Source organism: Ambystoma mexicanum, chromosome 6p, assembly GCF_040938575.1.
Source record: "Ambystoma mexicanum isolate Mex_15411 chromosome 6p, UKY_AmexF1_1, whole genome shotgun sequence".
Classification (NCBI taxonomy): domain Eukaryota; kingdom Metazoa; phylum Chordata; class Amphibia; order Caudata; family Ambystomatidae; genus Ambystoma; species Ambystoma mexicanum.
The window spans coordinates 187,816,185-187,841,463 of NC_090935.1; positions in this window are offsets into that span (position 1 = coordinate 187,816,185).

The following is a 25,279-nucleotide window of genomic DNA, read 5'->3' on the forward strand; positions in this document are numbered from 1 at the left end:
GAGGCAAGCGGGGACAAGGGGAGACAGACAACGATCCTACTAGGCCAAGTGTCAATCAGATCGCGCAAGTGCAAGGGTAGAGGGGAAGGGAAAGTGCAGTACAGGGTTAGTAGAATACAAGATAAATAATAGGGCCAGCTGGTGGCAAGTGCAAGGTAAGTGCCGGGAGGAGGGGCTGTAGGATACATAGACAGTCCCGTAGTTCAGGGAGGCAGTGCAGGAAGAGTGGCTGGGCCAAGGACTGAGATCGGTGAGTGGCCCAGTTGCAGATTCAGTGCAGGTTCAGTGATTATAGCAGGGGAGAGAGGGAGAGAAAGCGGAGGCAAAGAGGAATGTTTTGAGGAGCTTCCGGAACCGGAGATGGTTCTCCTCAAGTTTCAGGAAGGCAGGAAGGCTGTTCCAGAGGGAGGCCCCTGCTGCGGAGAGAGATCTACCCCAACTCGTTGCTTGGAGAAGCGGCTGACCCTGAGGGAGTTGGAGGTGGATGAGCGAAGAACTCAAGGTGGCACTGAAGGTGATGGTAGGGGGATATATGTTATGCATGGCCCAGCAAAGACAACACAAGGCTGGAGGAAAGTGGAGGAAGGGATCACAGAGTAGTGCAAAAGGTTTAAGGACATGGAGAAGGTCATTTGTCCACCGGACGGGTGGAGAAGCATGTACCTTAGGGGCAGAGCTTTATTTCTGCCTTCCGTTGCCTGACAGGGCCAGGCAGGGGAAGAGATCCCAGGCCTTTAAAGTAGGCCTTTAAAGGGGGTTGGCTTCTCCAGCCGGCTCCCACGGGCAGGCTGCATTTGTTCATCGGTCATCCAACTAGATGCTGGTGGAGGCAGGTGAACAGTCAGTGGCACTTCTGGTGTTGCGTTCATTGTAAATGGAGCATCCATCTATAAAGGAGTCTCAGATGAGATATGTAAACACCCAGAAGGGCTTACCTGAGGCCAGAGGGTCTACTGTGTCATGATCTTCTTCACAGAGGGCCAGACAGGGGAAGAGAACCCAGTCCTCAAAAGTAGGCCTTTAAAAGAGACTGGCATCACCAGACAGCTCCAAGGGACAAGCTGCATTTGGTATATTGTAGAAAGAGCAGGACTTCAGTGGCCTAGCTTATGTGGACACTGTCATTCTTCTCCTTTCGTCTCCTTCAGTAACACGTGGATATACACTGAATTGGATCTTGCACCATCAGGTTGTAAGGTACCAGAACTGAGGCAATGCCTGTGTCTCAAGTAGAGAAGGTGTCAGCTGCAAGTACCTGGGTTTTGAAATATTTTATGTCCTGTTCAAAGACATGGGCATTAACCTAAAAGTTGTCTTTGACACAGCGATAACTGACTTTTACAAATGACCTTCCTATACTTCACAAATTGGGTCAAGGTCAATGTGGTCAAAATTAATATCTTTCCAACATATCTCTGGGGGTAATAAACATAATAGCATGAGAAAAATGCATGTGAAAAATATGTATGCATTTGTATGCATGCTTTTTATGCCACACCATATTTTCATTAATATGTATGGTGGAGAAGGGGCATGGGTTGGAATTGCAGTTTTCACTACCCACATACTCTCTTTCACATGAATGTGCAAGCATGTATGCCAGCATGAGATGTATGTTTATTTATTTTCAGGGATGAACAATGCTCTTTTCCAAAATAGCATACAATAGATAAGATATCAGATTTGAAGGGAAGCAGGGAGCTACTTACAATGGGGTGTGTTTCTGTGACATTTTGACCATGTTGTGATGGGAAGTAAATGGAACAGTCACTGGGGAAACACATGAGTCGACCTACAAAGATTAAGGACACTCAACATTAGACATTTTTAAGTGCAGGTAGGTGGCATGGCCATCGATGTTAGGGATATGACCATGATGGAAGAAGTGTTAGAGTGGAGGCAGAGAAATTGAGCAATACATTCAAGTGGAGCAAGAAGAGAGAAAAAGCAGAAGCAATGGGAACCACAGGGAGGGCAAAGTGCCACAATGGTAGTCAATGAGATGGAGCAGACATTATGAGAAGGCTTGGAGAGTTGGATAGAGGATGATAGATATGTTGGTGCCTTACCATTGAAGGATTTGTGAACCATGAGAAGATATTTAAATCTACCCCTGTTTTGCATAGTCATCCATTCAGCTTGATGATGGTAAAAGGATGTAGCTGTGAAGTGAGGGAGTTCAAGGAGAATCCTGGTAGTAAAGTCATTGATCTTGTTGTGGGGACAGAAAGCATAGTTGTAGAGACCAAAGAAGATGCTGGCACAGTAGTCCGGTTTAGATAAGACAAGATAGGTTAAGAGATGCTGGATGGTGTTGAAAGGAAATACGTGCCTGGCTTTCCTAAAGGGATTGAGGAGATTGAGCCAAGCCTCCATTGCAGTTTGGAGATGAAAGTAGAGACGGTGTAAGAAGAGTCATAGATGATGCAAAGGTTTCCAGCTGAAGAGGAGTAGGAGAGATTGTCAGGCAGGAACTGGAAAGACAGCAGAGGTGATTAGAGAGAGTATTTGGCAGGGGAGAAGAGAACCTGTGTTTTGGAAGAGCTTAACATCACAGAGTGCAAGGCATCCAATAATTTATGGAAGGGAGACAGTCTGAAATTGTGATACATTAGAGTGGAGTTCTTTTTTTAAAATTGTTTATGGTTTAATAAAACCTTTACACATTTTTTTAGTACATAAAAACAATATGTAACTTAATATAAACAATGACAATACAATACATCTTTCTGAGCACACATAAGACAATTCAACACTATAAACAAAGTATAAAAACTGCTTCACATTTCATAATACAAAAGCGATGTTAAAAAAAAAACAAGACCAAGCCACCAAAGGCTACACTAAATAAAAAAAAACAAATACCTATAGCATCACCTCAATAGATCACAATCATCATTTTAAATCAAATTACTCCTTTCATTTACAGTTCCTAAAAACTTAAAAACATTTCATGGATAGAATATCAAATCAACTGATTACATTATTCATTAAGGGATCATAGTTTCTTAATTAATCAATTCTGGATAATAAGACTCAACAGTAAGAGAACTCCTCCCCAGAGTAGAAAGGTTGAGACATATCCTTGTCTGCTTTTGTGACTAATGCTTCATCAATAATTTTTAAAAGTTGGGTTAACCTTTTCAAAAGCCGTTTGCTGGTACCCCACATGCATCGCTCCCATAACAATTGTTTCCATGTACTAGAATCAGAATACCAAAATGAGCCAAAAATGGCCACCCGCTGAGAGTCAAAAAAAGGGCAGGTCATGGTTAGATGTTTAAGGGTTTCCACTTCGCTGAATTGGGTACAGAAACGGCATCTCCCTGATATAGAAGTAGCTTCTTCATTTCGACATTGTAAGAGTCTTTCATTGGTCTTTAATTGATTCAATTTAAATCTTAGTTAGAGCTTTCTGGCAATATTACACGGGAAAATCTCTAAGTAGCAGGCACGATCACCACATTTTCTAGTGAATTTGGCATACTCACAGAAGGCCTTGCTCTGACCTATTTTATCCAACAAAAGACACCAATGAAAGGTATGGAATTCCCTTTTACCCCAGGAGTACCAAGCACTAATTCATCTTTATCAATCATAGCATCGCCCAAAATGTTTTCCATTTTAAGTTTAAATCTAAAGATTGAAGGCAATCGTCCCTCACTTAATAGTCCTGCCAGATCTACATATAAAGATTGTTTAGGGGGGCTCAACATTTAGGTATAACCGTTCAACAAACACCAATGCCATTTGACCGATAAAGGCAATATGCCCAATTCATGACAGATCAAGATGTTAGGAATGGACATTGCTAGCCCAAGAACCTTTTTCCACAATAAACCATGTATGCGATCCAGAAAATCCTCCATGTTTAATGTGCAGATATCCAAAGCATACAAAATAATAGGTTCACCTTTAATAGGTAGAACTGTATGCATGGTAACAGAGAAAATTTACTATATCGATGATAAATTATTTTCATTTGGGTGGTCATTTGTTTCACTTTTATATTAATTACCTCTTTCCACATGGTTACCGAATAGTTGTCTACTAACTGATATCCCAAGTATGTTATAGATTGAACCTTGGGTATTATAACCTCATTGAGTGTCCATCTGCAAATATGACAATAAAGGATTTGGCTGGGTATACCAAAAGATTGTATTTAAGGGCATATTTCTGAAATAAAGTTAATTACGCCTGTAGACCAAAGGGTGTGTGATCCAAAAATAAAAATCGTCTGCAAAACTCAACCAGTTAATTTTTAACTTGCCCACCTTAACTGGGAAAGTAACTGCCGCATCCCAGGCTGATTCCAAATCCGCTATATATAGGTTGAAAAGAATAGTGGCCAGGTTACATCCCTGCTTAATTCCTATGGCAGTTGGAATCAAATCTGTCATAACCCCCTCTTTAGTCATCCTGATCTTATAGTTGGTATTTTGATGAATGAGAGCAATCATCGCCACTAAGTAGCTCGGGATACCCATGGCAATCATTTTCTGCCACAAGATCGAACGTATGACTGTATCAAAGGCGAAGGTCAGGTCCAATGCCGCCATGTACGTTGGACCAGTACGTGAGGTCTTGGTTTGAGCATATACATGGGCCACAATGGTGGCATATAGTGGACATCCCATATATCTGCGAAAACCTATTTGCGGTTGTGGGAGTAGGTCCAAGTGGACTACGTAGTGCTGAAGGGCCTCAAGTTACAATAAAGTCACAATAAAGTGAATATTTTAGCGGACGCATCAATCATGGCTATAGGTCTAAAATTGTTGGGGTCATCCCAACTCCCTTTTTTATAAATGGGGATAATGATAGCAACACACCAAGATGGAGGAATCAGCCCCTTTTTATAAATGCTGTCAAAAGTGGGTCAGACTTAATCGCACATGGCGGGATCCCATCTGGGCCGGGGGCCCGAGAACTCTTCATAGCACATATAGCCCCGATGATGTCATCTGCCGTCCAAGGGGAACGTCTCAAAATCAAAGATTGGAAATCGCACAATGGGGCACTAGCAAATCGAGTGGAAAGTGTATATTTGTTTTGTATGAATTTGACCTAGGTAGAGGCAGAAACCGCAGCTTCCTTTATCGGCTCCCCGGGGTCAGCCATAGCTCACAGCATAGACCACACCTGTCTAGTGTCACAGTTTAAAAGGTGGTGAAACATCCTTTGATTATCACCCAGCATTAATTCATGCCTCATCATTTTTATACGATTTCGATACCGTTGGTTAATTCTTTGTTTCGATTGGTGATAGATGGCCCAATCAAACTTCCCTAAGGACAATACTCGGAGCTCTTTTCTTTTTGCATTACGAAGCTTCAGCACTGTAAGATTGTACAAGTGGCGATGACTGGGCACTATATTTCTTGTTTACTGTATCAGAGCCAACTGCTGTATATGGTGCCGAATTCTCATGTTGTTTTGTCTTTTGGCAAAAATAAAGTCATCACCTCCACTGTACGTGGAAAAACAAGCAAGGGGTCCTCACTTAGATAGACAGCCAACCTATGGCTTGTATTACAGTCCCACCTCACTGATAGGCGGTTCTATCATTGACAACTAAGCTTAATGAAGGATTAGCAGGGAAACGCCTTATGCATTCATTCAGGGTAAGCTTCAAAGCTAAGTGATCCCCTTTAGCAAGATCACATATAAACATCCCATCAATATTAGGCAAGAGGGTAGTGGAGACAAAGAAATAATCTATCTGAGAGCGACAAAGACCACGTGTCCAGGTATGGGCAAACATTCCTGAATTAGAAGGGACTATTTGAATGCCCCATGTAAGGAAATAATCCATCTATCTTTGCCCATTAAGTCTAGAAGTCACACTTACGTGGAAATCCGGAAGATTGCAAGGGTCACCCGTCTCCAAACACGTAGAATTAAAATCTCCCCCCACAATAATCCTGATATTAGGGTCATTAGAAAAGGCGTCCTCAAAGATTTTATCCAATTGAGTTGATACTTCACCAAATGATGCCACTGCTTTATTCCAATAAAGACAAATAACCAAAATCTCCCTCGAAGCGTTGGCAGGAAAGCTAATATGAACTGCTCTAATAGAGTACTCTGCAAAAACTGCTACGGAGGAGATTCTGCTAGCCTTATCTATCAAAACAGCCAGACCGCCAGATGGCCTTCCCAATTTGCCCTTCACGGCAGGCTGAATGTGAGAATAATAGCCATCCACCTCAATAGGGCCTAAATGCATGGTTTCCTGGATTAAGACGATCTCCGGGCGAGACTCTTCGTCAAGGTCGGCGGCCCATGCTCTAAGATTATTTAGCCCACAAGCGGTCCATGACATAAGAGTCACACCCGATCACTCATTCTAGGATTGATCGACAGGATGAAGAGCTGGAATGTGGGATACCTTAGGGGCAGCAAATGCTGCGGCAAAGCTCATGAATTGCCTGAATAGCTCATCACTTAATGGTGTAGATTCATTACCCATACTCTCGTCCTGAGGGAATCATTGGTCTGGGTGGAGGCTGCTCCACAAAAGTATTAGCTTCAGCCTCAGTACAAAATATATAAGGGGTTAATCCAAGCAGTTTGAAATCCCATCTTTGGGACCAAATCAATTCATAACACTATGAGAGTGATAACCACTTATCATCCTGGTGTAATTACTGGGTGAACCCAGTCAATGTCGTCTGATTGAATAGTTCTCAAAGATGGTAAAGCCTGAAATGCCTTTAGTATCGCTGATCTATTTAGGCTAGTTTTCCCATTAAAGGGAGTCTTGCATTCCCAACCCATAGTCAATGGTGTGTCTAAGGTCAGCACAGGGCCTTCCTCCTAAGGATCAGTATTACTGGGAGGCGCTTGGCCTTCATTATGGTCCATAGCTATTGGCATAGTCACTAGCGCCTTTATTGGGAGCGTGTGGGGAAGCGTTTCGTTTACACTCCTCATATTTCCCACACCTTGAACACTGGCAGCTCCCAAGGTACCGTTTGGGGTATATTCCAAACCCTTAAGGGGAAGCAAAGCAGGAGCGACTACAGCTGCCACACCAGGAATTCCCAGGCGAGTAGTGCTCTCTTCACCGTTAGCTACATAATGAATTGGAGCCAGCTTCACTTTCCCCTTTGTTGACAGATACACAGAATTAGTGCTCCAACTCCCTTTAATTATGTTGCAAGCTTTTTTATATGCAGGGCTGGATAGAAATTCAAATGATTCGATTGTTTGTGGATAGCTAAACCAGGAGATACAGTCTTTTCCAGCCCCCCCATCCACAGTATCACCGCTACCAGAAGCTTGAAGACCATTCCTTTTAGATTTATTTTTTGCTTTCCCTTTGGCAGCGCCTATGGCTGCAGTAGACGGGCCCTCCAAGTTCAATAGTTCCTTGGATTGTAGATCCAGTTGGTGAAGATCTATAACATCTTTCTCGGTTGTCCCAACTACAGGGATATTACCTGACGGAGTCAGTTTGTTATTATGTTTTAGGAAATCATTAACACCCTTTTTCGTCAATGCATTAAGTTTCTTGGCCTGATGATACTTTCATTTTTGAGCCCTTGCAGCAAGTTTTCTTTGCTTTCTGCTAAGGACAATCCTAGGGCATGTGTCAGCTTCAATGATAGGCATGGCCGCAACCAGGGTTCCCTTAAAGGCCAGAGAGTTCTCGTCCAGATCAATTAAGTTAGTAAGATCAGATGGACTATCAATGTGCTCAAGATATGGAAGAGGTCCCTCCTGACTCACCTGATCCAAATGCGATCCAGGCCCCTGTGTCATAGGTAATTCGTATCCCTCTGGTGAACAAACTCTAAATTCTTTTATTAACTGCTGAATGGCCGCCGCATTGGCTTTCACCATCTTCAATATTTCCATCGAGTCAGTTTCACATTTAATCATTCCTTTTGAATGGGTCCCTGCAACCAAGTCAGCAAAGGACCTAGTGTCCTCTCCCACCATTCTTGGGTCGGCTAATGTTTGAGTTCCCAAATCAACTGTAACTGGGGTTAAAGTGTTTGTGGGCATCGTTAGTGCAGCCTCTGCAACACATGCAAATAGAAATCCTTCAAGCTTACTTATTTTGTTTAAACCTCAACGAGAGCACCCTTCAATACGGCAAGTTCACAATGGGTCTGTTCATGGCCTCTGTCCAGCAGATTCAGAAGTCTCGTCATTACTGGAAACTCTTTATCCTGAGCTTCTATGTCTGAAATCTGGTGTTCAGTCGGCTTACCCATTTCAAATAGCCGTACCTCAGGGTTTTGGGAGGATGCGAACATGGCTAATTCATGATCAGACAGGGAGAATGCTCCATTTGGAAGGGGTTAGATGTTAGTTCAGTAGGTGAGCTACATTTTATGTTACAAAAGTCATTGATGGAATAATCCGTGTTTCGATTTACTATGGGTCGATTATTTTGCTGTCTTGACTTTTTCTCTTCCATTTTAGTAAACATATGTACATTCTCAATTCCATATCTACTTTGTGACACCGGGGTAGAGGGACCCAAAGAAAACCTCATCCGTTTCCCCAACTCAGCTTCTATCACTGGTGCAATCATAAATACATCATTAAGTGTCGTACCCCTGGGGTGGATTCCCTTATGACTTAGTAGGTTCCCTGCATCAGCCGATATTTCAGTTGCTGACGGAAGACCTATACCTGTTTTGGTAGTAACAGGGGCTTCTATGAACTCCTCCATTCCTTTCCCTTTCATCAATTTGGTCATGGAGACATTTTCTAAGGCTACTAAAGGCTGGGGAACCTCAATACACATCAAATGGGGCCCATCTTCACACATGGGCGACCCCCCCTCCCTAATAGGTGCCATCTGTTCAAGCGTGCCTGACGAAACACAATGCGATGCATCGGAGTGGAACGATGCTAATTCTTTTTCATAATCCTTAGGAGAGTCATACATTTTCCAACCACTGCGCAAACCATTCACCATAGTGGCAATGCTCTCACGGTACCAGAACCTAAGCCGGGGTTTATTGGCAAGACTTGCTGCAGTACTTTGAAGGTCTCTTGTAAGGTGGTTTAACAAGTAAAGTGATTTAGATTAGATAGCTATCATCACAATCCCACCTAAACATACAGCTCAACACGAAACCTGAATTAAATGGGGTTTCTGCCTCGCTAATATATGTACACACTCAGCCCTTAAACGCTGTTTGTATGCATATAACTCAAATACCCAGATTACTATGAATTATACCAACTCAAGAGATAAAGTTCTCTATTCACACGCCCCCCGCTTACCATCCGGGTATTAGAGAGTAAGATACGAATAGGAGCCAGCGATTACTCACCGATAGCAAATGTTACTGCTTTGAACAATAACTACACCTGACAGCCTTCGTTCCTTCACCCATTGAAGAAACGTCTCCCACGCCACCACAAAAATCATTAAAAACGTCACCAAGACTCAGCCCCCACCCTCCACCCTCCCAGCCTAACAGCACAACAGTACTTCTGAGTACTTCCAAGGTGCGTGCGCAGTGCGCACGCACCGGGTGCTATGTAGGCTGGAGGGAGGGCGGGCAGAATAGCAGGGGGCGGAGTCCTAGGACAGCACAGTGAAGAATCTAGAAAATTGGCAACAGAAAGCCGTACGTGAGTATCACGTTACATGATTGTAGCTCCTAACCCCCAAAGTCCAGTCCACAAAAAGCAGTTCTCAAGTCCACAAAAAGGAGTTCACAAGAAGCCTATCGGGTAGTGTAACATATATGAACACCCAGTCTTAATTATTTACTCTGGTTCTTGAAGTCCGAGTTTCGCAGCTTCCAGACTTCCCCTTGCGCATGGGACACGGGCGCTCTGGAAAGCAGCAGGCAGTCACAGTAAATCATGCAGCAGTCAGCAGTCAAAGTTAACAGCCAGGCGAAGCCCACAGCACAACAGTACTTCCCAGTACTTCCGAGGTGCGCTCAGTTGAGTTCAGGAATAGAGAATATTTCAATGTGTTCCTCAAAGAGTTGGTACAAGAACCCAAAGGAGGAAATTAGTGCCCCAAGAGCAGAGATGTATGCAGAACCTGCACTATAAAGTACAGAATCATAGGTGTGCATGTGATTATGCCTACATTTACACCTTTCTTTCGCACTTCTTCATACTGAAAATTACTTAAATTGCATGGAGAGTGCCTGTTTGCACATAAGTACAAAATGCAACAGGTCTACCACATGCAATATACTCTTTTAATGTAGAAGACCTCCTGTAGCCATTTAGCTCGAACAATTATAACCTGTACATGTGAATTATTAATGGGCCTGCGTAAGAAGGAAGATTTTTCATGGACGATACTGTATGCTGACATCAATGTGAGGTAGCCTTTCTTAATCAATACACCGATAGACAGGCGTATGTACCCCATGAACTGTCAGACTTGGAGACATGGATATGTGACTTAACCAAATGGACATTGAGATAGAGAGATCCTAATCCCAGATGACTTGGTAAGTGTCTTTTGGGATAATACAGAAATAGATGAGTTTCTTAGAATATGGGGTGAAGTGACAAGGAACCTTGGGCAATCAACCACAATGTACTCTATGTATAGGATCTGGAACAATCCCATGTTGACAGATGTACGGTCTAAACTGTGCTGAAAATATGGGTTACCCGAGGAGTCATGTATTTTGACTAGATTTGGGGAGAGAACAAGATGCACAGTATGGGCCTCATTACAAGTACATCGGTCCGGAGTAAAACCATACCGGCACCATTACAGCGTCCGCCCAATCATGACCTGCGGCCCCGGAAATAGCACCACCCCAAACCGCCACTGCGGATTTAAGGGTCCTGTAAAGTCTGCCTGCACAGAAACCCCTCCGTTTCAGGCTATACGAAACACTGCAAGCATCACAACTAGCGCGGACATGGAAACACCGCCTGAAAAATGGTGTTAAAACCGTGATCACAGTGGCGGTACCGCCGCCACCACGAACATGACGTTAAACAGTGCCTGCTGAACTGAATCAGGGCAGAGGTGCACCAAATCAGCCCAGCTGGACCCAGCAGCCCACTGGGAGCCTACAAAAGGGCCACACCCAGCCGAACACAACACAGAACCATGCAGGCGGAGGAGGCGCAGGCTGCGACCAGCCAACCCTGCACCTATGGCAAAACCCATTGTCCAGCCGGCACAACCCCGCAGGCAGCCTGCAATACCACGCATCAGGGCCTCATCCTGGAACCTTACCCCAGGACAGATCCACACACTATACCGGCTGGACCGTCCAACAATCCTGTACATCACCACCATGATTGAGGACAACATCAGCAGCCACACAGACACCCCGACTGCCACCCCCCCCCTCCTGAAGGTTGTGTCTGTACTGCATTTCCTTGGCACTGGCACCTATCAACACACGGTTGGTGAGCTGGACAGCATATCACAACCCTGTTTCTCAAAAATCCTGGTACAGGTACTGGATGCCCTGTTGTGACCTGTGTCAGAACAGATAGCCCTACCCCTGTACCCTCCCCGAGGTCATTGCCACCAAGTTGGCCTTCCATGCCATAGCAGACATGCCAAATTGCATAGGTGCAGTTGACTGCACCCACATTGAGCTGACAGTACCACATGCAATTGAGATGGTGTTCCACAATAGGAAACAGTATCACTCGCTGAATGTACAGATGGTATGTGATGCCACGCAAAAGATAACACACTGCTGCGCATGTTTCCCAGGCTCAACCCATGACTCAATGGTACTGCAGAATTCCACGTTGCCACTGTACATGGAACTCTATGCCGGACAAAGCACATGGCTATTGGGTGAGTACAGCTGCCAATGCACCAACCCTGTTGAAGTGGTGTGTGTGTGTCCAGGCCAATGAGCAATGTGAGTGTGCTGCTGTGACTGCACATGCATCACCCCCCCTTCCATCAACTGAATAGACATCGGATCCTAAACATCACAAAGCAACACAGGACAGGTCACCACAGTGTGCCCGTACACACCCTGCCACATGACACACACAGCTGATACTATCACTGTCCCATACACCTTGTGCCACTACAATCACCCACCCACAAATGGAACACTGCCCTCCCAATGCACATGATGCCTGTACATGAGACGTCCTGCATCGACTACTTCATCACAGTGGAGTGACTCTGCCATGTGTGCACATCACTGCACAATGCCATACTCACAATCAAATTTCACCCGCAGGGCAGAGTAAACATGCACGTCAATGCGTAGGTCAATGTCCAGTTGGCAACGTCCTCTGTGATGGCCAAAAAACACTACCAACCACTGCATGGCACATATGCATGAATGAACAATGACACAAGATAGCACAGCATCAGATGAAGACATGATACCACCAACACTGACATGTCCCCCCATCTACATCCCATGTAGGTGATGCTGGATATGCACTCACGCCATGGATGATGACACCTGTACCTAGGCCAAGGAACAGGCATGAAGAGGCGTACAACAGGGCACATGTCCGCACACGTGGCATGATTGAGAGGACATTCGGTCTGCTGAAGGCCCGGTTCCGCTGTTTGAGCAGATCTGCCGGATCACTGCTGTACAGCCCAGTGAAAACGGATAAAATCACGCTCGTATGTGCCATGCTGCACAATCTCTGCCTGTGCAGGAACATCCCAATGCCCCCAGACGCATATGAAGAAGATGGGGATGGAGATGGGGATGGGATGGCACCACCTCCTCCTGGGGGTCCACTAGATGACCAAAGAGCACGGGATGAACTGATTCGCATTTACTTGTGAGACACAGCACATTCACAGCAATGAATGGATATGGTGATGCCAATAAATGACTTGTTGTACTGCAAATCAAATGATAGATGTCCACTCATGTATGTTTTGTTTTTAAATGATGATATATTGATGAATTAACAAAAGGGAAGGAGGTGCAATGGTTAGGGAAGCTGTACACCCCCGTGCACATCCACCACCCAAACGTACCCACCCCCAACCAGGCCCCAATGTTCTAACCCCCCAAACAACCTTCCCCACCACCCAAACGTACCCACCACTCACACCCTTCAAGTCCACATGTGTCCTGCAGTGCCCCACACACATGCCATCACTTCCGTGTGCGCTTCTGTGCCTGTGCATCCTTGCCCGAGAGCTCTGTTAGCCGACTCGAGCGCCTCCTTGGACTGGCAGTAGTGGCGCTGGATGGGGTGGTGGTATTGGATGGCACAGAATCAGGAATAGATGGCATATGTGCAATATTTGCCTGTTGGCCAATCAACATGGACTCTATGAGCCTGGAGGTGTTGTCATTGCCCTCCCACACATCGCGTGCCAGGGTGACTATAGTGCTGGCAAAGCATCCAATGGACCTTGAGAGGCGACGTACTGACGTGCTGTAGCACTCCCTCTGCAGCCTAGATTCCTCGAGCTGCCTCTCCACCAGCTGGGTGAGGGTAGCCTGCTGCTCCTCCATCCGCTGCATGCAGGAATTTAGCTCTGCCATTGATGGGGTGGGTGACCTCATGGGACTTCGGAGTGATGTGGGGCTGAACTCCAGCTGATGGAAGGATTCCAGGTCATCCAATGTGGGCATCTCCCCCTGTGGGTCAGTATCAGACTGCTCTTCTGTTGTCACTACAGGCCACCTCCTCTGCAGTGCAGCTGCCTTCTGTGGTGGTTTGGGTGGGCATGATGGGTGCCCGTGGCACCTGTGTTGCGTCAGGCAGCGTGGAGGCGGTGGGGATGTCGGTGATGGTGGCCGGCACATGTGTTGCAGTTGCAACTGGGGGCAGGGATGCCAAACTACTGGCAGCATCCTCCTTGCAGGGGCGGTGGCTTGGAAACATGCCGGTGGTGATTGCCTGGGCTGTTGTGCAGTATCACTTTCACTTGATACGGCTGTGGGGACACAGAGGACATGTAATTAGTTATGTGGTGGGGCATCACATGCAGCATACAGGTTGATCATTTAATAGCGGCAGTTACATGCATCTGCTTGCTGGGGGTATGCATTGTAGTGATATTGGTTGCCATATGGATCATGATGGGTCCTTTGGCCCAGTCATGAACTGCCTGGGGGGGGGGTTTGTTAATGGGTCACTTGGGCCAGTCATTCACTGTGTCAGGTGTCTTGACCCACGTTTGAACTATTATGCTACAACATTCGGTGTCGTGGGCTTAGAAAATCCAAGATGGCCGAAAAGCCCACATTTGCGCCAGAATCTAGGAAAACTGTGCCGTTTTGTGCACACCAAAATGGTCGCCTGACCTGCCACCCACCAGTGCGAGCGTGATGGGCCAGAAGCGCCATGAGTGAAACGTGGTGCCAAAGGAAAAACAGCAGTGCCTGTTAGCTCAAAAAGTGCTTTGAAATCACCTTTGTTTCTTTGAAATGCAAGCTCAAAATGCCTAGTTCAAACATTGCAAGATATTCAAAAATCTCAATGATCACCAGCAGACATATGGCAGAATGTAGTCTTGTGTGCATACAAAATCTGGAAAGATGAAGAACCTAAAACAATGTTTATAACAAAACTGGCTGAGCTGTGGATGTCATCAGCTTAAGTGAAATTGGATTTAAAACCACTAAAATCGAAATGTTTAAAATAAATGAGTGACCTACTTTTGAGTGTCAGATAGGTTGCAACTGTTTAAATGTCATAGTTTTGAACTTAGAATCAGCGTTCTAGCTCCATGTGTAAAAATTGTGAGTTTGATTTGAATGAAGAAAACTGGAACAAAAGTGACTTTTAGCTGAAGCCTGGCTTGAAGAGATTGAATTCTGCCCGGCAACTATCCCCGACAGGAGTTGAAACTTGCCCAGCAACTGCATTCCCAGGCCTGGCCTGTCTTCTGCCCCCACCAAAAGGAGATTACACCTCTTTGATTGAATTAGGGGAGGGGTACATGGGGCTGCAGGAAAACAGAACAATGAACTTTCCTTGGCTCAGGCAAATGCTAAATCAGGGGTCGTAAATGGCTTCCTCTTGGAAGGAAAAGGGAGGGCGCTGCCTTTGGGAGCCACCTGAGCTGGAGGCGGGGACAGACAGAAGTTCCCCCATGTGCTTTGGAACCTAAACCACACCCATCTGGGCCAGAGCATAATTTTAAAAAGATGGATAATTCATAGTACGGAAGTGTCAAAATTAGCGGAAAATAGGGTGTTACTCCAAGTGTCTGTATGTTAAAAATCTGACACTTCATCATCTGATGCCCATATTCCTTGCGCACATTTGTGTAAATTCTGGAAAAGTTTAGAGGTTGTGTTCTGGATGAAAAGGGCAGAATTCTGCCAGAAGTGAACACAACATCTTACAAAGACAGGGATCAGATGGTTTGGTGCTACAGAAAATATGTTAACTGGACATATAATATTAGAAAAAATGTACATAGATAAATACGGATTTGGATCAAAAATAGATTTGTGTGCAAATGACAAGGGGAGTGTTCTTTTTGTATGCCATAAAAATGACACTGGATGACTCACAACTCTGTTCTCCAGTTAGAGCACAGAAAATCTGCTAAGCTATCAGGATCTTCAGAGGGTTGGGCATAGAAAGTCAACCTTCCCACCCACTTTCAAAAGACATAAAAAGACCCATTGAAACCCAGGTAGGGAGATTCACTTCTCACTTAACTGATTTCTTGCGAAGCGCTTTGCCGGGAGACTCCAGACTTCAAATCCAGACAGATCCAGAGACCAGAACTTAGAATTCAGACTCCAGAACTTGAAGCAGAGGGGCCAATCCACAAGCTGAATCCTTTTCAGCAGGCCTCAAAATCTTTTGCAAACTATTCAACAGCCGGGCGAGCTGTTTAATTCTGGCTAGAACCCTGTGCCAGAACCATCTCCGGACCCAGAAAGCAGAGCTGTATCCGGAACCGCAGTTCCAGAAGACCCAGACCAGACCGCCGTGCAGTGCCTAGTGCCAGACCCAGACCAGATAGCGGTGACTTCAGAACCACCCACCAGGAGTCCAGTCCAAACCTGACCAGAACTTGACGGCCTATTTCAAATTTATAGTGTGAATACTCAGCCAGAACTGTGTAAAACCAATCTCTTAGTCTAAAATAATTCTAATCTAATTCAAACCATTTTCACTGATTTAGAACTGCATCATAGAAATCGTGTGTTCATTCTCTGATTTCAAACCTGTGAAATTGTCATTTGCCATTCTGAATCATTATTTAATTTCTGAAAATCTACCTCCACAAAATCGTCCATATCTTTTGAACCCATAAAAGCATTCTCAGCTACTTTATCCTCTGTATACCAACTCCTAAGTAATTAAAAAAGTGTGCTAGTGTAATATTATCCATTGTTGATCACTGTCATATTCATAAGTGTGCTATCAAATATTAATTTATTTATAAAAGTGCGATATATATATATTATTTAATTTGTAAAATACATCTTTTAATTTGCAAAACAAACCTACTTCTTGGCAAACATTGCCATCTAGGAGTGAGTATAAGAGGAATTATCTCATTGCCATCTAGGAGTGAGTATAAGAGTAATTATCTCATCCCACAATTTACATTCTGCACTGTCAAGGTTTGAGAGGATCACATCCATCATGAGTCCATATGGTATGTACCCAGAGCTATATTTAGTGTGGTGAATAGTTAATCTCAAAGAGTCCTACAACATTCACGTAATGTGAGATACCTATTTCCTGCATGGCTCCTCTGTGCTAATCACAAGTTGTCACATATATCCCAATGTTTGCCTTCTTTTGGGGATCAATAAACTCTGAAAGATATATTTGAATGTGTTAGTTGAAGATACTGGTTCAGTGTTGAATCGAATGTGAGTGACAACATCATCAGCCATTTGTCATCAGGAATTTCTCACTCAGTTGTCCATTTGGCTTTGAGGTCTGTGTGCCTCAACTCTACAATACTCTGAACCAATCTTAAGTAGAGGGTGGATCCTAAACAAGCACTTTCCAACAGAGTCACTAGGAATGAGGAATTTCCTTATAGAAAGTGTCATCACTGGAAAACCATGGTTGAAAACTGGTTGACTGATATTGGTTACGCTTACTAGCTCTGAAATATTCAATTTGCATGTAAGGAGTCCTACAAGAAGTTCATTGTCTATTCTTTCTTGAGATATGTGTGTACAACTCCCCATGCAGTAAGTGCATTAATGAAATTCATGGTTCCCATGTGACTCCTTCTGTTCCTGCTTTCCCTGTTCCTCCCACTCTACATCCACCCTCATCCCAATTCAGTTTCCTGATTACAGGTGAACGTCATTCACCCATAAATGGCATTGGGCCTCATTACAACTGACCCGGTATGGAAACAAAGGTGCCGGTAAACCCGCTACCATTGTTGTTTCCATGCCGGGTGATCACAACTCCTGCACGCGGAGGCGTCAAACCCACCAAGTCTAGCCTGGCGGGTTTAACACTGCCTGCCTGCAGGCAGACGAGGAAACACCGGCACCATCACAAGATGGTGCCGGTGTTTCCATGATCCCCGTTCCCATTGAGTCCTATGGGACTCAATGGGAACAGGGATTAACACCATTTTGCCTCCGGAATTTCTGGGTCACCGGGGTTGTGATGCCCCAGTAATTCCGGGAATCACGGAGGCGGAATGGTAATACGAGTCCGGCCGTAACCAGGCGGTTTTACCGCCTCGGTGACCGCCGGACTCGTAATTAGGCCCATTGTCTTTCTCTAATATGTGCACACACTATGAGCAAGTTTATCAAGACTAATACATATACAGACTAGGTCTGTTGTGCAATCTTTCCCATATGTTCTATGTATGATGCCCTTGATAAACCATTAATGCCTGTGTTACTGTTCCATTATAAATCACTTATGTTTCTGTATTTTCCCTGTTATGAATATAAACATCTCAGTAACACGTATTAAAAAAGGATTTCATGTTTTGACTTCTGACAGGTTGATCAAATCTCTAGATTTTTTAAGGTATAAAGAGGCTTCCATTGCATACAGTTAAAAACATTTTACAAAGAAATTAGCTCTCAGCAAGATCCACATAATGACACTAATGGCCGTCCCTGTAGGTTTAAAATATCTTAGTAGATCTACAGGAGAATTACTTACAGGAATGCCATTTTTCGGGATTAAGGATGTCTTTTTCTTGTTAGCTTATTATGCCTTATTCAAGGTGCTGAGACATGATAGTGCTAATTTCTGCAGACACAGGGGGAGCAGGTTATTGGGTTAGCCTAGTGTAGTGGTTGGTTTCAATGTTGGGACATCCCTGAAAACTTCCAATGCAAAAGAATGACTTCCATGAAGCGGCAAATGCACTTTTGTCAGAAAACAGGTGTATTGCATGCTTACGATCGGGAGGGCTAGTCAGTACCTTACATAATAACACACATTGGGCCTCATTACAAGATTTGCGTTAAGGCAAAAATGAAGGCGGAATGGTAATACCGGCATCGACTACTGCTCCGGGCAATTACAAGTCGACAACCCGGCATTACCGCCACCCCCTGAACCGCGCCCCTCCGTACCGGCCTGCACGCGTACACGCACCCTTCGTGAAGGCAATACTGGGATGCCGCTAATAGGGGGACATCACAAGTCACGCGGGCATGCACCTACCGGCATCCCGAAGACAGTAAATAGGGTCTCCACGATGCCGGTATTACATGCATCGCGGATCACCCGTAAATAGCAATCTGCTGTGTTCCCAAATGCCACAGGTGCACACAATCATCACAAGTGGAGGCAATGGAGTCTGTCCCAGCACAAAAGGAGCACACCCACACGCCACACCCCTTACCACACCAAAATAATCCCACTTGCAGTTGCAATCCTGGGGCTGGAGGACATGTCTGCATTGCTACACCAGCAACAACAACAACAGGCACCACAGAGGAGACGCAGGAGGAGAAGGAGGGTGAGACAGGCCCAGCAAGTTCCACCAGTGCAGCCAGTGGTACCACGTAGGCAGCCACCAATCCCTCGCATCAGAGCCAGTCCATACATGCTAACCCCTGTGCAGATCCACACCCTGTACCGCCTCGACCTGGACACCATCATCACCATTGTGGACATGATACACAACGACATTGTCAGCCTGATTGAAATCCGCACTGCCACCCCCCCTCTACCGAAGGTAGTGTCTGTGCTCCACTTCCTGGTCACAGGCCCCTAACAGCACACAGTGGGGCAGCTGCATGGCATATGACCTTTCTTTTCACGCATGCTGAACCAGGTGCTGGATGCCCTCCTGAAGCACGCAAGCAACTACATATCCCTACCACAGACTGCCCAGGAGCTCTTAGACACTAAATTTGGCTTCCATGCAGTGGCAGGCATGCCCAATTGCATTGGTGCCCTCGACTGCACCCATGTTGAATTGGTGGTCCCTCGTGCCATGGAGGTGGTGTACCAAAATTGTAAGCTATACCACTCCATCTATGTGCAGATGGTATGTGACTCCAGCAAGATGATCACTCATTGTTGTGCCCGATTTCCCAGAACTACTCATGATGCAATGGTGCTGCGGAACTCCTCGCTACCGCACTACATGGAGCGGCATGCTGGACGATGTGCCTGGCTGCTCGTTAAGTCGCCTGACAGGCCCATGGCAGTGTAATGGGGAGGAGGATGTATACTCCACCTGGGTGAGATTGGGGGGATGCATACTCCACCTGGGTGAGATTGGGGGGATGCATACTCCACCTGGGTGAGATTGGGGGGGTGCATACAACACCTGGGTGAGACTGGAGTGGTGACTGGACAATGACCATACAGCAAAACACTGTGGCCCAAAACATCCCAACCTGAACATGACATATCAATGTCATACAAAAGATCAATGCTGTGCACCAATGCCAATATGCCAGACTTTCAAGCAGGCCATATCCCTCAACACGTCGACTGCACATCATCTAAGCGTACCCTCTGCAACACAATCCAGCAATATGCAGTGAGTATGTGTAACAAACTTGACTGCAGCAAAGCACAACACAGGACATGCACCCATGAGTGCCCACAAATAAATCCCACCAAGGGAATACACTAATTGTCACTGGCCCTCCACCACAGTCGTGCTGCATGCCACCAGGGAAATACCAACCGATAAATGACAAATCATGATGAAACTTGTGCCAATGCTGCTAGTAGGAATACATACAGAGTACTATACATCACCTATATGAGGGCAAATACAGTGGTAGGCATCCACAGTACATCTGCAACAGCAAGAAAGTGAAACACCCTGCATCATCTGGATAACGCAATCCACACCTGCAGACCATAGTACAGTACACATTGTGACAAATGAACATGTGTGAAGACATTCAGGGACATGTGCATGTCAACACCAAATAGCTGCAGGCATGAGATTGATAAGTACAGGTGTCATGTCAGAAATTGACTCACAGATACCTCATTGTACTCCCATATAGGTGATGCTGGCTATCCCTTGAAGCCGTGGCTCCTTGCCCCTGTTCGGAACCCACATAACAGGCATGGGGAGGACTACAATCAGGCTCATGCCCGTAGCCGTGTTGTGATTGAGCAGATCTTTGGCCCGTTGAAGGCACGGTTCTGCTGCCTCAGCAGGTCTGGTGGAGCACTCCTTTACGGGCATGAAAAGGTGGGAAAGATCACCATGGTCTGTGCCATGCTGCACAACATGTGCATCCGGAGAAACGTACCACTGCCACCTGACATTGACCTGGATGCACCGGGTGAGGATGAAGATGATGATGGAGGAGAAGCAGCACCCCTGCCAGTTCACGATGCACAAGATGGCCGTGCTGTGCGCCAATCAGTGATTGACGATTTATTCTGAAAAACTGGGATGCTGATGGTTCTGTGTTAGTACTACACTGGGCACTGGGACACTGGGACCATGGGCATATGGACACAGGGTTGTGGGGAGTTGGGCACTGTCCACTGTCATGAATTGAATAAACACACACAAAATGAACAATGTCCAATCATGAGATGATTTTGCACACAACAGGTGTATTGAAAATTGAATATCATTGTGGTTGAACCCTCCACCTCACACACACCCTCCCTCTTCCCCCCAAAATCCCCAAAACCCCATACCCCCTCCCCCAACACCCCATACCCATTACCCCAAACACCCCCAACACCCCATACCCCCTCCCACCAACACCCCATACCCCTTCCTCCAAACACACCCAGCACCCCATACCACCTCCCCCATTAACATCCCACACATGATGTGCTATGAATGTTTTTCATCAAAATGCAGTCATCACATGGAGGGTGGCCAGCTAGTGGTGGCCTCTCTTATGTTCTGGGGGCTGCATATCTGTGTGGCGTGCGCTGCGCCTGGTCAAGCGCACAGGGCTGGTTTGAGCCAAGCTGGCAGGTGTGCTGGATGAAGTGGACGTGCCTGCTTGTGCATCTGACAGTGCAGTACGCTGCTGCTGCAGGTGATCAGCAATCCTGCCCAGGACCTGCGTCACTGCTGCTAGACTCTCATGTATCACCATTGTGTTTTTGTTCATGGCCACAGTGTGTGCAGCATTTGTCTCACGGATTTGGCGGCGGGTCAATTTCCCCTTAGCGACGTACTGCCTGACCAGCTCAATCATCTGATCCTGGTGGGCGTACATGCGGGCCTCCATGTCACAGGTGGCTGTGGAGGTGGACAGGGAATAATAATAACTTGGTTATCAGCCCAATGGAGGGGTGTCCTCTGATGGGGACCAAAGATGTGGACTCCCCAGTACTCAGGACTGGTGTTGATGGGTGCTGACTGGGGTGCCCTGTGTGGTGTGCTGCGGGGTGGGCTGGGGGCTCGGTGTATGTGCGCCATCCCCATGGAGGTTGCTATCCATGTCTGATTGGTCTTCAACGTGGCCCTCTGCATCGCTATGGGGGGCTGAGGCAGCTATCTCCCTGATTGTCTCGGATGGTGTTTCGGATGGTGTTTGCCTCTCCTGTGGCCTGCCCTGTATTGGTGGTGCTGCTCTGTGTGGCAGTCTGGGCATTGATAGTGCCCTTGGAAGGTGTTGTGGCCTGTGTGGCAGCCTCCTGGCCCTCACTATCAGCATCTGTGCCTGTGGGGGACCAAGAGAGGCAGGGCATCAGTGATGGTGGTACGTGCATGATGCATACATTGGTGTTGTTCAGTTGTTCCCATTTGATGCATTGCATAATTGTAGGTGTGGCGGACAGGGTGCTTGCAATAGGGGGGCATATTGGCATACGTCGGGTACTCACAATCTAGCACTGGTATGTGCTGTGTGGCCTACCATTGTATTGCGGTTTGCGTGATGTGTGAAATGTGATGTTTTGCTGTGTGTTGGGTGTCTATTGGTTATGGGATTGGCATGCAGCATGCATTTCAATGTGCCAGTGTGTTTGGGCCACCATCTGGACATGGATATGTTAATGTGTGTATGCTGGGCCATGCATTGCCTTACTTCACTATCACATTAGTTGTGCTACGTCATGCTTTGGTTATCTGTGGTTTGTGGGGACACTCACGTCCATCTGCCAATTATTGCACTCCCAACTCCACGTCTCCGAATCCCTCAATTGACTCCATGCTAATGGTGCTGCTACAAGTTTCCTCCCACCTTGTCAGTTTTGTGGGAGAGTGGTCCCCGCCGCCTGTTGCCAGGCCCTCCCTGCTGTTGGCCGACATGATGTTTTGGATACGGACACATAGGTCGTCCCACCTTTTCTTCATATCCTTCACAGTGCGGGTGATGGTGTCAACCGCAGCGACCTTCCTCGCCACCTCCTCCCAGATTTCTTTTTTGCACGGTTGGGCTGGGTGCCTCAGGTCTGTTGCGAACACTTCATCAGCGTGGCCAACCAACGTGTCGGCTAACATGTTTAGCTCATCATTAGAAAACCTCTACTTGCGCAGGCGTGGGGTGGATTTCCTGGTAGCTTTAGACATTCTCTGGTGATTCGGGCTGCTCTAGAGATGATGTATTGCCACATGATACATATATTTTTGATAAATAACCAAGTTATTATTCATACCATGTGACCGAAAACCATAAACTCAGATGGTGATTTTACAGGATTGTATTCCTTTGTAACAACAATAAAATGCAAACCCGCTGGTGGCTTTGTATTATATTTCCGTCATTACCTCACGTAGCCTTAGTTGTCACTGCCATCTCAAACCATATCATCTTTAACCCATAACCTGCTTACCTCCTTTAGAACCCATAAAAACCTGGGCTATCATGTGGTTTATTAACTAACCCTTCACTCATCTCGGCTATGCAAGAACCTCCATGCCCCCAAGGAAATTGACTCTTGTATCTACAATTCAATCCGACCATAAGGACTTTGAAAAATGTTTCTCTTTCTGCGCTGCCTTGTTTAACTAGAGTAGTCAAAGATCCAAGATCTACAATAGCTACAGGGTCCCAAGAACTACTGCATCTGTTTTATGGTTGCTGGTTGTGGTGTATTGTGTACTGCAACGGCTCTCTCTGGCATTACTTTTCTTATTGCAGGCAAAATTATTTGTCTTAGATACACTAGCTCAGTCTGACAATACAATTTCTCCTTGTCCATCTTGTACCCGTTCTCAATGTGCAGGGTGAGAAGTGTAATTGAATACTGCCCCTCTGAAGTGCTACATACTAGCAAAATCATCCATATACTGAATCACAGTACTGGGCAAGTGTAGATTCCCCAAATCCATTTGAACCACCCAATAAAAAATATTCGGGGGCTCAAAACAGCCCTGTGTTACTCTTCTGTACTGACATTTTTGGCCTTTATAGTTAAATGCAGTAAGATACTGAGAGTCAGGGTGCAAGCAACAGATACAAATACATTTGTCAGATCAGTCACAGTAAAGTGATTGGATCCAGTAGTGATGTTACAAAGAATGATAGCAGGACTTGGGACTACCTGGAAGTCTGCTTCAACAATAATATTCAGAGGATGCAAATCTTGCACCATAATCCAACTGGCCCCCTTTGCCTCCTAAAAACGCCAAGCTTTTTAAAGTATTCAAAATAAAGCATGTTTTGTAAATAAATACTTGGCAAAAGATGCTAGTGATTCAGTGAATACTCTTCCAAGCTTTTTCTCTTAATGAAATAATTCCATATTACTCCACATAGTACAAAATATATTTTTTTTAAATATACAAATACAGATTTTAATGTGTAACCCAATGCATTTCAAGAGTTCATCTCTTCATCAGAGGCCTTGTTCATTCGGAAATTCGACAAACAATCCAAAAGAATGTATAATTATATTCACCTGATGTATCCAAATATTTACAATAAAAATAATCATTTTTTCTGTTTAATATCTTATTTGGATACCATACGTATGACAGTGTAGCATATCAGTGTTAGGATGGCTTGTCATTAGGCATTGGACAATTCAAGTGGCATAATTGCTTGAAACTACACAGCATCATATTGAGTTCTTGAATGCAGGGTCATTTATTATGGATTCACGTTTCCACCTTCAGAGACTGTATGCTCTTGAGAGACAGGAAGAAACAATTATCTGAACAGACAACACTATCACTAATGTCAATACACATCCCTACGAGTATTTCATTATTCTTATACAAATGTTAGAGGTGTTTTTGCCCCATTAAGACAATTAGCTTTACTTGGCAAAATATCTGTGGTCGATTGAAAACACTAAATAGGTAAACAGGGAATTTTTAGATTCATTAAATCGATTTTATTCAATACTGGTAAAAGTACAACCTGTTGTATATTTGTAATACTCAATTTTTAATTACGGGGACTCGTCCTCATATAGTCTACTGCAAATAACTCCACCGTCATTCAGATTGTATGCTCTATGTAGGGATGAGGAATCTTGGTAACCAAGAGACAACTTTGATCCTTCATAGCAGGCAGACAGTAGCCATTGTATCTGTGGTCTATTGAAAGTAATTCTGGATATTGATTTGCATGTCTCAATTTCATCCATGTGGGATCATTGAACAATGATTTATTACAGACTTTAATCATGGTATCTATTACCTACTTTTAAAACAAATTTGGAGATTGGACTTCGAGCAGTGTAAACTACTGTATAAGCAAAGTATATCATACAGAAGGATTCCATGGGTATGAATGCTGCCATTACATGGTTTCCTAGGATTCAATGTTTGCAAATCAAGGGCAATGCAGCATAATATTACAATATATAGGCTATGTTACTTGCTGTACAGTCTCTTGAAACACAATGTTTTCATCATATATTTTTTTACATATATACGTCTCATGCACACCCCTACTCTAAGAGTACTTTTGTCTTCAGTTAGAGTTCTTTAGGCATTATTTATGCATCTTTGAGCCAATTTAATTAAATTACATATCCCTGGAGCAAT